This window comes from Nerophis lumbriciformis, linkage group LG22 (genome assembly GCF_033978685.3).
Source record: "Nerophis lumbriciformis linkage group LG22, RoL_Nlum_v2.1, whole genome shotgun sequence".
NCBI classification, from domain to species: Eukaryota; Metazoa; Chordata; class Actinopteri; order Syngnathiformes; family Syngnathidae; genus Nerophis; species Nerophis lumbriciformis.
In genome coordinates this window covers 5,418,213-5,434,473 of record NC_084569.2, presented here as the reverse complement: position 1 = coordinate 5,434,473, position 16,261 = coordinate 5,418,213, and positions in this window count along the sequence as shown.

Genomic DNA, 16,261 nt, shown 5'->3' with positions numbered 1-16,261 from the left:
TCGTCAACCCCGCACTCCCGTGGCCTCCGAGCGCTCGAAACCGCCGACTCACACGTCGAGGCCGCCGGCGGGGAGAAAGAGGAGCCACCGCGGAAACAATAGGAAGAAACACGAGGCCACAAGCTGAGCCGAAACAAAGATGGTGCAGGACGAGGCGGCAGGACTGCAGGTCCTTCCACGGGTACTTACATGGGTCCTTCCACGAGTCCTTCCACGGGTCCTTCCACGGGTCCTTGCACGGGTCCTTCCACGGGTCCTTCCAAGGGTCCTTCCAAGGGTCCTTACACGGATCCTTGCACGGGTCCTTCCACGGGTCCTTCCAAGGGTCCTTCCAAGGGTCCTTACACGGATCCTTCCACAGGTCTTTCCACGGGTCCTTCCACGGGTCCTGCCACGGGTCCTTGCACGGGTCCTTGCACGGGTCCTTGCACGGGTCCTTACACGGGTCCTTCCATAGGTCCTTCCACGGGTCCTTGCACAGGTCATTGCACGGGTCCTTACACGGGTCCTTCCACGGGTCCTTCCACGGGTCCTTCCACGGGTCCTTGCATGGGTCCTTGCACGGGTCCTTCCACGGGTCCTTCCACAGGTCCTTCCACGGGTCCTTGCACGGGTCCTTGCACGGGTCCTTCCACGGGTCCTTCCACGGATCCTTGCACGGGTCCTTGCACGGGTCCTTCCACGGATCCTTGCACGGGTCCTTGCACGGGTCCTTACACGGGTCCTTGTACGGTCCCTTGCACGGCTCCTTGCACGGGTCCTTGCACGGGTACTTCCACGGGTCCTTGCACGGGTCCTTGCACAGGTCTTTACACGGGTCCTTCCACGGGACCTTGCATGGGTCCTTCCACGGGTCCTTACACGGGTCCTTGCATGGGTCCTTCCACGGGTCCTTCCACGGGTCCTTCCACGGGTCCTTGCAGGGGTCCTTCCACGGGTCCTTACACAGGTCCTTCCACGGGTCCTTGCACGGGTCCTTACACGGGTCCTTCCATAGGTCCTTCCACGGGTCCTTGCACTGGTCTTTCCACGGCTCCTTCCACGAGTCCTTCCACGGGTCCTTGCACTGGTCCTTGCACAGGTCCTTCCACGGGTCCTTGCACGGGTCCTTGCACGGGCCTTTGCACGGGTCCTTACACTGGTCTACAACAATGGCTGTCCTGAAACTCCTCATGCAACGTAAACACCAGGACCAGGACAATGGTGCTCGCTCTTTGTACACAAAGATGCTTTCCTCTAGCTCTGGGGGGTCGAAGCAGACAGAAATCCCCCTCCGTGTCCTCCATGGCCTTTGAGCAAGTCACACTGCTGCACAGGTTAAAGGTTGGATTGCCAGCAATGAAATATTACATATGGTTTTCTACACCAAAATGCATCGATTTATTCTTCTTCTCCAGATTTCGGCGCGCTCTACCTTCCACATTTTCCACCCGATTCAAACCATTCCAACTTCAAACTGTTCAGCCCATGCGGGAATCGCGGGCTTTGTGAGAGTCCAGTCCATAGTAGATCTAACAAAATATAGTGAGAGAGTCCAGTCCATAGTGGATCTAACATAATAGTGAGAGTCCAGTCCATAGTGGATCTAAGATAATAGTTTGAGAGTCCAGTCCATAGTGGATCTAGCATAATAGTGAGAGTCCAGTCCATAGTGGATCTAACATCATAGTGTGAGTGTCCAGTCCATAGTGGATCTAACATAATAGTGTGAGAGTCCAGTCCATAGTGGATCTAACATAATAGTTTGAGAGTCCAGTCCATAGTGGCTCAAACGTAATAGTGTGAGAGTCCAGTTCATAGTGGATCTAACATAATAGTGTGAGAGTCCAGTCCATAGTGGATCTAACATAATAGTGTGAGAGTCCAGTCCATAGTGGATCTAACATAATAGTGAGAGTCCAGTCCATAGTGGATCTAACATAATAGTGTGAGAGTCCAGTCCATAGTGGATCTAACATAATAGTTTGAGAGTCCAGTCCATAGTTGATCAAACATAATAGTGTGAGAGTCCAGTTCATAGTGGATCTAACATAATAGTGTGAGAGTCCAGTCCATAGTGGATCTAACATAATAGTGAGAGTCCAGTCCATAGTGGATCTAACATAATAGTGTGAGAGTCCAGTCCATAGTGGATCTAACATAATAGTGTGAGAGTCAAGTCCATAGTGGATATAACATAATAGTGTGAGAGTCCAGTCCATAGTGGATCTAACATAATAGTGTGAGAGTCCAGTCCATAGTGGATCTAACATAATAGTGTGAGAGTCCAGTCCATAGTGGATCAAACATAATAGTGGGAGAGTCCAGTCCATAGTGGATCTAACATAATAGTGTGAGAGTATAGTCCATAGTGGATCTAACATAATAGTGGGAGAGTCCAGTCCATAGTGGATCTAACATAATAGTGTGAGAGTCCAGTCCATAGTGGATCTAACATAATAGTGGGAGAGTCCAGTCCATAGTGGATCTAACATAATAGTGTGAGAGTCCAGTCCATAGTGGATCTAACATAATAGTGGGAGAGTCCAGTCCATAGTGGATCTAACATAATAGTGTGAGAGTACAGTCCATAGTGGATCTAACATAATAGTGGGAGAGTCCAGTCCATAGTGGATCTAACATAATAGTGGGAGAGTCCAGTCCATAGTGGATCTAACATAATAGTGTGAGAGTCCAGTCCATAGTGGATCTAACATAATAGTGGGAGAGTCCAGTCCATAGTGGATCTAACATAATAGTGTGAGAGTCCAGTCCATAGTGGATCTAACATAATAGTGTGAGTCCAGTCCATAGTGGATCTAACATAATAGTGTGAGAGTCCAGTCCATAGTGGATCTAACATAATAGTGAGAGTCCAGTCCATAGTGCATCTAACATAATAGTGTGAGAGTCCAGTCCATAGTGGATCTAACATAATAGTTTGAGAGTCCAGTCCATAGTGGATCTAACATAATAGTTTGAGAGTCCAGTCCATAGTGGATCAAACATAATAGTGTGAGAGTCCAGTCCATAGTGGATCTAACATAATAGTGCGAGAGTACAGTCCATAGTGGATCTAACATAATAGTGTGAGAGTCCAGTCCATAGTGGATCTAACATAATAGTGTGAGAGTCCAGTTCATAGTGGATCTAACATAATAGTGTGAGAGTCCAGTCCATAGTGGATCTAACATAATAGTGTGAGAGTCCAGTCCATAGTGGATCTAAGATAATAGTTTGAGAGTCCAGTCCATAGTGGATCTAGCATAATAGTGAGAGTCCAGTCCATAGTGGATCTAACATCATAGTGTGAGTGTCCAGTCCATAGTGGATCTAACATAATAGTGTGAGAGTCCAGTCCATAGTGGATCTAACATAATAGTTTGAGAGTCCAGTCCATAGTTGATCAAACATAATAGTGTGAGAGTCCAGTTCATAGTGGATCTAACATAATAGTGTGAGAGTCCAGTCCATAGTGGATCTAACATAATAGTGAGAGTCCAGTCCATAGTGGATCTAACATAATAGTGTGAGAGTCCAGTCCATAGTGGATCTAACATAATAGTGTGAGAGTCAAGTCCATAGTGGATATAACATAATAGTGTGAGAGTCCAGTCCATAGTGGATCTAACATAATAGTGTGAGAGTCCAGTCCATAGTGGATCTAACATAATAGTGTGAGAGTCCAGTCCATAGTGGATCTAACATAATAGTGGGAGAGTCCAGTCCATAGTGGATCTAACATAATAGTGTGAGAGTACAGTCCATAGTGGATCTAACATAATAGTGGGAGAGTCCAGTCCATAGTGGATCTAACATAATAGTGTGAGAGTACAGTCCATAGTGGATCTAACATAATAGTGGGAGAGTCCAGTCCATAGTGGATCTAACATAATAGTGGGAGAGTCCAGTCCATAGTGGATCTAACATAATAGTGTGAGAGTCCAGTCCATAGTGGATCTAACATAATAGTGGGAGAGTCCAGTCCATAGTGGATCTAACATAATAGTGTGAGAGTCCAGTCCATAGTGGATCTAACATAATAGTGTGAGTCCAGTCCATAGTGGATCTAACATAATAGTGTGAGAGTCCAGTCCATAGTGGATCTAACATAATAGTGAGAGTCCAGTCCATAGTGCATCTAACATAATAGTGTGAGAGTCCAGTCCATAGTGGATCTAACATAATAGTTTGAGAGTCCAGTCCATAGTGGATCTAACATAATAGTTTGAGAGTCCAGTCCATAGTGGATCTAACATAATAGTGTGAGAGTCCAGTCCATAGTGGATCTAACATAATAGTGCGAGAGTACAGTCCATAGTGGATCTAACATAATAGTGGGAGAGTCCAGTCCATAGTGGATCTAACATAATAGTGTGAGAGTCCAGTCCATAGTGGATCTAACATAATAGTGTGAGAGTCCAGTCCATAGTGGATCTAACATAATAGTGAGAGTCAAGTCCATAGTGGATCTAACATAATAGTGTGACAGTCCAGTCCATAGTGGATCTAACATAATAGTGTGAGAGTCCAGTCCATAGTGGATCTAGCATAATAGTGGGAGAGTCCAGTCCATAGTCAAAGATCATCTATAGGATGATCTTAGACTATTGTTTTTGCAACAGATCCCTAAAAACAGCATAGGACTTCTGTCATATAAAAAAATGTTGTTTTCTTCGACAGATGTTCACTGAATTTAGATCTCCTGACATTTTATGAAATAAGTTGAAAAAGCAAAGAAAAAAAAGCAAAACAATTGCAGATGTTCCTTTTGAAGGAGGGCCATCTTCTAGTCTGGCCAAAAAAGGCTGAAAAAGCCAAAGAAAAAGCACTTGGTCAAGGTCTAGGTTGCTGCTTTGACGGAAGAGATGGTCCACATTGAGCTGAAAGTCTTTTTTCTGCTCCCAAAATAAGATTTGGTTGAGGAAGGACACGTTCCAAACTTAGTCATGTGCCCTAATAATCTTTTTTTCCCCCGCACTTCCCACATGTAAAAAGGCATCAAAGTGAGACTTCGTCCCAGTGAAAGCTGCAAAAATAAGCCTGTTAATTCCCGCTTGAAGGATGGCCGCCGCGTCTCAGCCCTCATCTCCACACATCGGGAAGTGGTGGTCACATGACTGGTCACATGGCACGCGGTCCTGGCTGGAGACCACAGCAGCGGCGGCGCCTGGCTACGTTCCAGATGAGGCCTCCCCTCGCTTTTTTTTTTGGTAGACCGCAGTCCCACGGTTGTCTGGGATGATGCCTGTGTTGTAAATGAGGGGGTTCAGGACCCAAAATTGGGGGTATGGAATGTCTGACAGTAAGCTGTGTTTTCCCAAGGCTGCGTCCGCAGGCACGACACTTCAAAGATGGCCATTTTTGGACAAAACCAATAAAGAAGTGACGTCAAAGCCTGGACTTGTCCAATCAAAGCCTGGACTTGTCCAATTAAAGCCTGGACTTATTCAATCAAAGCCTAGACGTGTCCAAAGTCCGGACTTGTCCAATCAAAGTCTGGACTTATCCGATCAAAGCCTGGACTTGTCCCATCAAAGCCTGGACTTGCCCAATCAAAGCCTGGACTTGTCCAATCAAAGCCTGGACTAGTCCAATTAAAGCCTGGAATTATCCCATCAAAGCCTGGACTTGTCCGATCAAAGTCTGGACTTGTCCGATCAAAGCCTGGACTTGTCCCATCAAAGCCTGGACTTGCCCAATCAAAGCCTGGACTTGTCCAATCAAAGCCTGGACTAGTCCAATTAAAGCCTGGAATTATCCCATCAAAGCCTGGACTTGTCCGATCAAAGCCTGGACTTGTCCGATCAAAGCCTGGACTTGTCCGATCAAAGCCTGGACTTGTCCGATCAAAGCCTGGACTTGTCCGATCAAAGCCTGGACTTGTCCAATGAAAGCCTGGGCTTATCCAATCAAAGCCTGGACTTGTCCGAGCAAAGCCTGGACTTGTCCAATCAAAGCCTGGACTTGTCCAATCAAAGCCTGAACTTGTCCAATCAAAGCCTGGACTTATCAAAGCCTGGACTTGTCCAATCAAAGTCTGGACTTGTCCAATCAAAGCCTGGACTTGTCCAATGAAAGCCTGGACTTGTCCAATGAAAGCCTGGACTTGTCCGATCAAAGCCTGGACTTGTCCAATCAAAGCCTGGACTTGTCCGATCAAAGCCTGGACTTGTCCAATCAAAGCCTGGAATAATCCCATCAAAGCCTGGACTTGTCCGATCAAAGTCTGGACTTGTCCAATCAAAGTCTGGACTTGTCCAATCAAAGCCTAGACTTGTCCAAAGTCCGGACTTGTCCAATCAAAGCCTGGACTAGTCCAATCAAAGCCTGGAATTATCCCATCAAAGCCTGGACTTGTCCGATCAAAGTCTGGACTTGTCCAATCAAAGCCTGGACTTATCCAATCAAAGCCTAGACTTGTCCAAAGTTCAGACTTGTCCAATCAAAGTCTGGACTTGTCCAATTAAAGCTTGGACTAGTCCAATCAAAGCCTGGACTAGTCCAATCAAAGCCTGGACTAGTCCAATCAAAGCCTGGACTTATCCAATCAAAGCCTAGACTTGTCCAAAGTCCGGACTTGTCCAATCAAAGTCTGGACTTGTCCGATCAAAGCCTGGACTTGTCCAATCAAAGGCCGGACTTATCCAATCAAAGCCTGGACTAGTCCAATCAAAGCCTGGAATTATCCCATCAAAGCCTGGACTTGTCCGATCAAAGTCTGGACTTGTCCAATCAAAGCCTGGACTTATCCAATCAAAGCCTGGACTTGTCCAATCAAAGTCTGGACTTGTCCAATCAAAGCCTGGACTTATCAAAGCCTGGACTTGACCAATCAAAGTCTGGACTTGTCCAATCAAAGCCTGGACTTGTCCAATTAAAGCCTGGTCTTATCCAATCAAAGCCTGGACTTGTCCAATCAAAGTCTGGGCTTGTCCAATCAAAGCCTGGACTTATCAAAGCCTGGACTTGTCCAATCAAAGCCTGGACTTGTCCAATCAAAGTCTGGACTTGTCCGATCAAAGCCTGGACTTGTCCAATTAAAGCCTGGTCTTATCCAATCAAAGCCTGGATTTGTCTAATCAAAGCCTGGACTTGTCCAATCAAAGCCTGGACTTGACCAATCAAAGTCTGGACTTGTCCAATCAAAGCCTGGACTTGTCCGATCAAAGCCTGGACTTGTCCGATCAAAGCCTGGACTTGTCCAATCAAAGCCTGGACTTGTCCGATCAAAGTCTGGATTTGTCCAATCAAAGCCTGGAATTATCCCATCAAAGCCTGGACTTGTCCAATCAAAGTCTGGACTTGTCCAATCAAAGCCTGGACTTGTCCGATCAAAGCCTGGACTTGTCCGATCAAAGCCTGGACTAGTCCAATCAAAGCCTGGACTTATCCAATCAAAGCCTAGACTTGTCCAAAGTCCGGACTTGTCCAATCAAAGTCTGGACTTGTCCAATCAAAGTCTGGACTTGTCCAATCAAAGTCTGGATTTGTCCATTCAAAGCCTGGACTTGTCCAATCAAAGCCTGGACTTGTCCAATCAAAGTCTGGACTTGTCCAATCAAAGCCTGGACTTGTCCGATCAAAGTCTGGACTTGTCCAATGAAAGCCTGGACTTGTCCAATGAAAGCCTGGTTTTGTCCGATCAAAGCCTGGACTTGTCCGATCAAAGCCTGGACTTGTCCGATCAAAGCCTGGACTTGTCCGATTAAAGCCTGGACTTGTCCGATCAAAGCCTGGACTTAACCAATCAAAGCCTGGACTTGTCCAATCAAAGCCTGGACTTATCAAAGCAAAGTCTGGACTTGTCCAATCAAAGCCCGGACTTGTCCGATCAAAGCCGGGACTTGTCCGATCAAAGCCTGGACTTGTCCGATCAAAGCCTGGACTTGTCCGATCAAAGCCTGGACTTATCAAAGCCTGGACTTGTCCAAGCAAAGCCTGGACTTGTCCAATCAAAGCCTTTCCCTCTTACACACATGTTTATGTGTGCTATGGCTGTAAGGTTTTTTTCCCCTTGGCCTCAGTCTGGACACCCTCTCCAGGTGCTAGGCTTAGACTGAATATTTGTATTTATTTATTTTTTTACTCAACCCCAGTGTTGACCTGTTTCTCACCTTTTTTTGTAAGGGGCGCTGGAAGTTGGCAGACCCGTCAGCGATCCTGTTCTGTCTCCCTGTAATGTTTCATCCTGTTCTGTCTCCCTGTAATGTTTCATCCTGTTCTGTCTCCCTGTAATGTTTGATTATGTTCTGTCTCCCTGTAATGTTTGATTATGTTCTGTCTCCCTGTAATGTTTCATTCTGTTCTGTCTCCCTGTAATGTTTCATCCTGTTCTGTCTCCCTGTAATGTTTCATTATGTTCTGTCTCCCTGTAATGTTTCATCCTGTTCTGTCTCCCTGTAATGTTTTATTAAGTTCTGTCTCCCTGTAATGTTTCATCCTGTTCGGTCTCCCTGTAATGTTTCATCCTGTTCTGTCTCCCTGTAATGTTTCATCCTGTTCTGTCTCCCCGTAATGTTCCATTATGTTCTGTCTCCTTGTAATGTTTCATCATGTTCTGTCTCCCTGTAATGTTTCATCCTGTTCTGTCTCCCTGTAATGTTTCATCCTGTTCTGTCTCCCTGTAATGTTTCATCCTGTTCTGTCTCCCTTTAATGTATCATCTTGTTCTGTCTCCCTGTAATGTTTCATCCTGTTCTGTCTCCCTGTAATGTATCATCCTGTTCTGTCTCCCTGTAATGTTTCATCCTGTTCTGTCTCCCTGTAATGTTTCATCCTGTTCTGTCTCCCTGTAATGTTTCATCCTGTTTTGTCTCCCTGTAATGTTTCATCCTGTTCTGTCTCCCTGTAATGTTTCATTATGTTCTGTCTCCCTGTAATGTTTCATCCTGTTCTGTCTCCCTGTAATGTTTCATTATGTTCGGTCTCCCTGTAATGTTTCATCCTGTTCTGTCTCCCTGTAATGTTTCATTATGTTCTGTCTCCCTGTAATGTTTCATCCTGTTTTGTCTCCCTGTAATGTTTCATCCTGTTCTGTCTCCCTGTAATGTTTCATCATGTTCTGTCTCCCTGTAATGTTTCATTACGTTCTGTCTCCCTGTAATGTTTCATCCTGTTTTGTCTCCCTGTAATGTTTCATCCTGTTCTGTCTCCCTGTAATGTTTCATTATGTTCTGTCTCCCTGTAATGTTTCATCCTGTTCTGTCTCCCTGCAATGTTTCATCATGTGGGGTGGGGGACAGCGTGGCGCTGTTGGGAGAGTGGTTGTGCCAGCAACCTGAGGGTTCCTGGTTCAATCCCCACCTTCTACCAACCTCGTCACGTCCGTTGTGTCCTTGAGCAAGACACTTCACCCTTGCTCCTGATGGGTGGTGGTTAGGGCCTTGCATGGCAGCTCCCGCCATCAGTGTGTGAAAGTGTGTGTGAATGGGTGAATGTGGAAATAGTGTCAAAGCGCTTTGAGTACCTTGAAGGTAGAAAAGCGCTATACAAGTATAACCCATTTATCATTTACCATTATGTTCTGTCTCCTTGTAATGTTTCATCCTGTTCTGTCTCCCTGTAATGGTTCATCCTTTTCTGTCTCCCTGTAATGTTTCATCCTGTTCTGTCTCCCTGTAATGGTTCATTATGTTCTGTCTCCCTGTAATCTTTCATCCTGTTCTGTCTCCCTCTAATGTATCATCCTGTTCTGTCTCCCTGTAATGTTTCATCCTGTTCTGTCTCCTTGTAATGTATCATCCTGTTCTGTCTCCCTGTAATGTTTCATTATGTTCTGTCTCCCTGTAATGGTTCATCCTTTTCTGACTCCCTGTAATGTTTCATTATGTTCTGTCTCCCTGTAATGTATCATCCTGTTCTGTCTCCCTGTAATGTCTCATTATGTTCTGTCTCCCTGTAATGCTTCATCCTGTTCTGTCTCCCTGTAATGTTTCATCCTGTTCTGTCTCCCTGTAATGTATCATCTTGTTCTGTCTCCCTGTAATGTTTCATCCTGTTTTGTCTCCCTGTAATGTTTCATTATGTTCTGTCTCCCTGTAATGTTTCATCCTGTCCTGTCTTCCTGTAATGTTTCATCCTGTTCTGTCTCCTTGTAATGTTTCATCCTGTTCTGTCTCCCTGTAATGTTTCATTATGTTCTGTCTCCCTGTAATGTTTCATCCTGTCCTGTCTCCCTGTATTGTATCATCCTGTTCTGTCTCCGTGTAATGTTTCATCCTGTCCTGTCTCCCTGTAATGTTTCATCATGTTCTGTCTCCCTGTAATGTTTCACCTTGTTCTGTCTCCCTGTAATGTTTCATCATGTTCTGTCTCCCTGTAATGTTTCATCCTGTTCTGTCTCCCTGTAATGTTTCATCATGTTCTGTCTCCCTGTAATGTTTCATTATGTTCTGTCTCCCTGCAATGTTTCATCCTGTTCTGTCTCCCTGTAATGTTTCATTATGTTCTGTCTCCCTGCAATGTTTCATCCTGTTCTGTCTCCCTGTAATGGTTCATTATGTTCTGTCTCCCTGTAATGTTTCATCCTGTTCTGTCTCCCTGTAATGTTTCATCCTGTTCTGTCTCCACGTAATGTTCCATTATGTTCTGTCTCCTTGCAATGTTTCATCATGTTCTGTCTCCCTGTAATGTTTCATCCTGTTCTGTCTCCCTGTAATGTATCATCTTGTTCTGTCTCCCTGTAATGTTTCATCATGTTCTGTCTCCCTTTAATGTATCATCCTGTTCTGTCTCCCTGTAATGTTTCATCCTGTCCTGTCTCCCTGTAATGTTTCATCCTGTTCTGTCTCCTTGTAATGTTTCATCTTGTTCTGTCTCCCTGTAATGGTTCATCCTGTTCTGTCTCCCTGTAATGTTTCATCCTGTTCTGTCTCCCTGTAATGTTTCATTATGTTCTGTCTCCCTGTAATGTTTCATCCTGTCCTGTCTCCCTGTATTGTATCATCCTGTTCTGTCTCCGTGTAATGTTTCATCCTGTCCTGTCTCCCTGTAATGTTTCATCATGTTCTGTCTCCCTGTAATGTTTCACCTTGTTCTGTCTCCCTGTAATGTTTCATCATGTTCTGTCTCCCTGTAATGTTTCATCCTGTTCTGTCTCCCTGTAATGTTTCATCATGTTCTGTCTCCCTGTAATGTTTCATTATGTTCTGTCTCCCTGCAATGTTTCATCCTGTTCTGTCTCCCTGTAATGTTTCATTATGTTCTGTCTCCCTGCAATGTTTCATCCTGTTCTGTCTCCCTGTAATGGTTCATTATGTTCTGTCTCCCTGTAATGTTTCATCCTGTTCTGTCTCCCTGTAATGTTTCATCCTGTTCTGTCTCCACGTAATGTTCCATTATGTTCTGTCTCCTTGCAATGTTTCATCATGTTCTGTCTCCCTGTAATGTTTCATCCTGTTCTGTCTCCCTGTAATGTATCATCTTGTTCTGTCTCCCTGTAATGTTTCATCATGTTCTGTCTCCCTTTAATGTATCATCCTGTTCTGTCTCCCTGTAATGTTTCATCCTGTCCTGTCTCCCTGTAATGTTTCATCCTGTTCTGTCTCCTTGTAATGTTTCATCTTGTTCTGTCTCCCTGTAATGGTTCATCCTGTTCTGTCTCCCTGTAATGTTTCATCCTGTTCTGTCTCCCTGTAATGTTTCATTATGTTCTGTCTCCCTGTAATGTTTCATCCTGTTCTGTCTCCCTGTAATGTTTCATCCTGTTCTGTCTCCCTGTAATGTTTCATCCTGTTCTGTCTCCCTGTAATGTTTCATTATGTTCTGTCTCCCTGCAATGTTTCATCCTGTTCTGTCTCCCTGTAATGTTTAATCCTGTTCTGTCTCCCTGTAATGTTTCATTATGTTCTGTCTCCCTGTAATGTTTCATCCTGTTCTGTCTCCTTGTAATGTTTCATCTTGTTCTGTCTCCCTGTAATGGTTCATCCTGTTCTGTCTCCCTGTAATGTTTCATCCTGTTCTGTCTCCTTGTAATGTATCATCCTGTTCTGTCTCCGTGTAATGTTTCATCCTGTTCTGTCTCCCTGTAATGGTTCATCCTTTTCTGTCTCCCTGTAATGTTTCATTATGTTCTGTCTCCTTGTAATGGTTCATCCTTTTCTGTCTCCCTGTAATGTTTCATTATGTTCTGTCTCCCTGTAATGTTTCATCTTGTTCTGTCTCCCTGTAATGTTTCATTATGTGGGGTGGGGGACGGCGTGGCGCTGTTGGGAGAGTGGCCGTGCCAACAACCTGAGGATTCCTGGTTCAATCCCCACCTTCTACCAACCTCGTCACGTCCGTTGTGTCCTTGAGCAAGACACTTCACCCTTGCTCCTGATGGGTGGTGGTTAGGGCCTTGCATGGCAGCTCCCTCCATCAGTGTGTGAAAGTGTGTGTGAATGGGTGAATGTGGAAATAGTGTCAAAGCGCTTTGAGTACCTTGAAGGTAGAACAGCGCTATACAAGTATAACCCATTTACCATTTACCATTATGTTCTGTCTCCCTGTAATGTTTCATCCTGTTCTGTCTCCCTGTAATGGTTCATCCTTTTCTGTCTCCCTGTAATGTTTCATCCTGTTCTGTCTCCCTGTAATGTTTCATCCTGTTCTGTCTCCCTGTAATGGTTCATCCTTTTCTGTCTCCCTGTAATGTTTCATCCTGTTCTGTCTCCCTGTAATGGTTCATTATGTTCTGTCTCCCTGTAATGTTTCATCATGTTCTGTCTCCCTGTAATGGTTCATCCTTTTCTGTCTCCCTGTAATGTTTCATCCTGTTCTGTCTCCCTGTAATGGTTCATCCTTTTCTGTCTCCCTGTAATGTTTCATCCTGTTCTGTCTCCCTGTAATGGTTCATTATGTTCTGTCTCCCTGTAATGTTTCATCCTGTTCTGTCTCCCTGTAATGTTTCATCCTGTTCGGTCTCCCTGTAATGTTTCATCCTGTTCTGTCTCCCTGTAATGGTTCATCCTTTTCTGTCTCCCTGTAATGTTTCATCCTGTTCTGTCTCCCTGTAATGGTTCATTATGTTCTGTCTCCCTGTAATCTTTCATCCTGTTCTGTCTCCCTCTAATGTATCATCCTGTTCTGTCTCCCTGTAATGTTTCATCCTGTTCTGTCTCCCTGTAATGTTTCATCCTGTCCGGTCTCCCTGTAATGTTTCATCCTGTTCTGTCTCCCTGTAATGTTTCAACCTGTTCTGTCTCCCTGTAATGGTTCATCCTTTTCTGTCTCCCTGTAATGTTTCATTATGTTCTGTCTCCTTGTAATGGTTCATCATTTTCTGTCTCCCTGTAATGTTTCATTATGTTCTGTCTCCCTGTAATGGTTCATCCTTTTCTGTCTCCCTGTAAAGTTTCATTATGATCTGTCTCCCTGTAATGTTTCATCCTGTTCTGTCTCCCTTTAATGTTTCATCCTGTTCTGTCTCCCTGTAATGTTGCATTATGTTCGGTCTCCCTGTAATGTTTCATCCTGTTCTGTCTCCCTGTAATGTATCATCCTGTTCTGTCTCCGTGTAATGTTTCATCCTGTTCTGTCTCCCTGTAATGTTTCATTATGTTCTGTCTCCATGTAATGTTTCATCCTGTTCTGTCTCCCTGTAATGTTTCATCCTGTTCTTTCTCCCTGTAATTTTTCATCCTGTTCTGTCTCCCTGTAATCTTTCATCCTGTTCTTTCTCCCTGTAATTTTTCATCCTGTTCTGTCTCCCTGTAATGTTTCATCCTGTTCTGTCTCCCTGTAATGTTTCATTATGTTCTGTCTACCTGTAGTGTTTCATCCTGTTCTGTCTCCCTGTAATGTTTCATTATGTTCTGTCTCCCTGTAATGTTTCATCATGTTCTGTCTCCCTGTAATGTTTCATTATGTTCTGTCTCCCTGCAATGTTTCATCCTGTTCTGTCTCCCTGTAATGTTTCATTATGTTTTGTCTCCCTGTAATGGTTCATCCTTTTCTGTCTCCCTGTAATGTTTCATTATGTTCTGTCTCCCTGTAATGTATCATCCCGTTCTGTCTCCCTGTAATGTTTCATCCTGTTCTGTCTCCCTCCTAATACATCATCCTGTTCTGTCTCTCTGTAATGTTTCATCCTGTTCTGTCTCCCTGTAATGTATCATCCTATTCTGTCTCCCTGTAATGTTTCATCCTGTTCTGTCTCCCTGTAATGTATCATCTTGTTCTGTCTCCCTGTAATGTTCCATTATGTTCTGTCTCCCTGTAATGTTTCATCCTGTTCTGTCTCCCTGTAACGTTTCATTATGTTCTGTCTCCTTGTAATGTTTCATCCTGTTCTGTCTCCCTGTAATGTTTCATTATGTTCTGTCTCCCTGTAATGTTTCTCTATGTTCTGTCTCCCTGTAATGTTTCATCCTGTTCTGTCTCCCTGTAATGTCTCATTATGTTCTGTCTCCCTGTAATGTTTCATCCTGTTCTGTCTCCCTGTAATGTTTCATTATGTTCTGTCTCCCTGTAATGTTTCATCCTGTTCTGTCTCCCTGTAATGTTTCATCCTGTTCTGTCTCCCTGTAATGTATCATCCTGTTCTGTCTCCGTGTAATGTTTCATCCTGTCCTGTCTCCCTGTAATGTTTCATCCTGTTCTGTCTCCCTGTAATGTTCCATCATGTTCTGTCTCCTTGTAATGTTTCATCATGTTCTGTCTCCCCGTAATGTTTCATCCTGTTCTGTCTCCCTGTAATTTTTCATCCTGTTCTGTCTCCCTGTAATGTTTCATCCTGTTCTGTCTCCCTGTAATGTTTCATTATGTTCTGTCTCCCTGTAATGGTTCATCCTTTTCTGTCTCCCTGTAATGTTTCATTATGTTCTGTCTCCCTGTATAGGTTCATCCTTTTCTGTCTCCCTGTAATGTATCATCTTGTTCTGTCTCCCTGTAATGTTTCATCCTGTTCTGTCTCCCTGTAATGTATCATCCTGTTCTGTCTCCTTGTAATGTTTCATCCTGTTCTGTCTCCCTGTAATGTTTCATCCTGTTCTGTCTCCCTGTAATGTTTCATTATGTTCTGTATCCCTGTAATGTTTCATCCTGTTCTGTCTCCCTGTAATGTTTCATCCTGTTCTGTCTCCCTGTAATGTTTCATTATGTTCTGTCTCCCTGTAATGTTTCATCCTGTTCTGTCTCCCTGTAATGTTTGTCTGCTCTTTGAATGGGATTGTGCTGAAAATCTTAATTTCCCCTCAGGGATTATTCAAGTATTGCTGATTTATGTCTCTGGAAAAGTCCATCATCGCTACTAAGCTGTGGAAAAAAGTCCTGAAAATAATCGCTTGTCTCTTTCAAAGTCTACCTGCCCACCGACCGATCTACCGTCTTGCACTTCTTCCAACTGTGCCGCCTTCAAACAAGAAGTGTGCAATCTAAAATAGCCGTGGACACTAAGGAGCGCCCTCAAGGTCCTTCGGACTGACTTGTGAAGTCCCCCGAAAGGATGACCTTCAAGTGTATACGCTCCGACCTTTGCTGATGAAGGCGCTGCCCCAAATGCTATTTGAACAACATCACGCTGCCCTTTCACTATGAAAGGAGGCGCAAAGCGACGCTCTTAGCCTCCGTTGGCTCGAGAAGGGCGAGGGAGGCGCACACACACACAAAAACATCACATCATCCTTTTTTTACCAAGGCTGTTAAACAAGTGGAATATTTACTCAGCGTTAATCGCAGTCTGTTCAGTCAACTAAAAATTAATTCATAGAACTTTTCATCATTATTACCCTATTTTTTGTATAAAAGGCGCACCGGACTATAAGGCGCATTAAAGGAGTCATATTATTATTATGATTATTTTCTAAATGTAAAAGACTTCCTTGTGGTTTAGATAACATACACACTTTTTTAATCATGTTAAATGGTGTTGCTTTTACCTGTTTCTCACCTTTTTTGTAAGGGGAGCCGGATGTTTGCAGACCTGTCAGCGATCCTGTTCTGTCTCCCTGTAATGTTTCATCCTGTTCTGTCTCCCTATAATGTTTAATCCTGTCCGGTCTCCCTGTAATGTTTCATCCTGTTCTGTTTCCCTGTAATGTTTAATCCTGGTCTGTCTCCCTGTAATGTTTCATCCTGTTCTGTCTCCCTGTAACGTTTTCATCCTGGTCTGTCTCCCTGTAATGTTTCGTCCAGTTTGGTCTCCCTGTAATGTTTCATCCTGTTCCGTCTCCCTGTATTGTTTCATCCTGTTCTGTCTCCCTGTAATGTTTCATCCTGTTCTGTCTCCCTGTAATGTTTCATCCTGTTCTGTCTGCCTGTAATGTTTCATCCTGTTCTGTCTCCTTGCAATATTTCATCC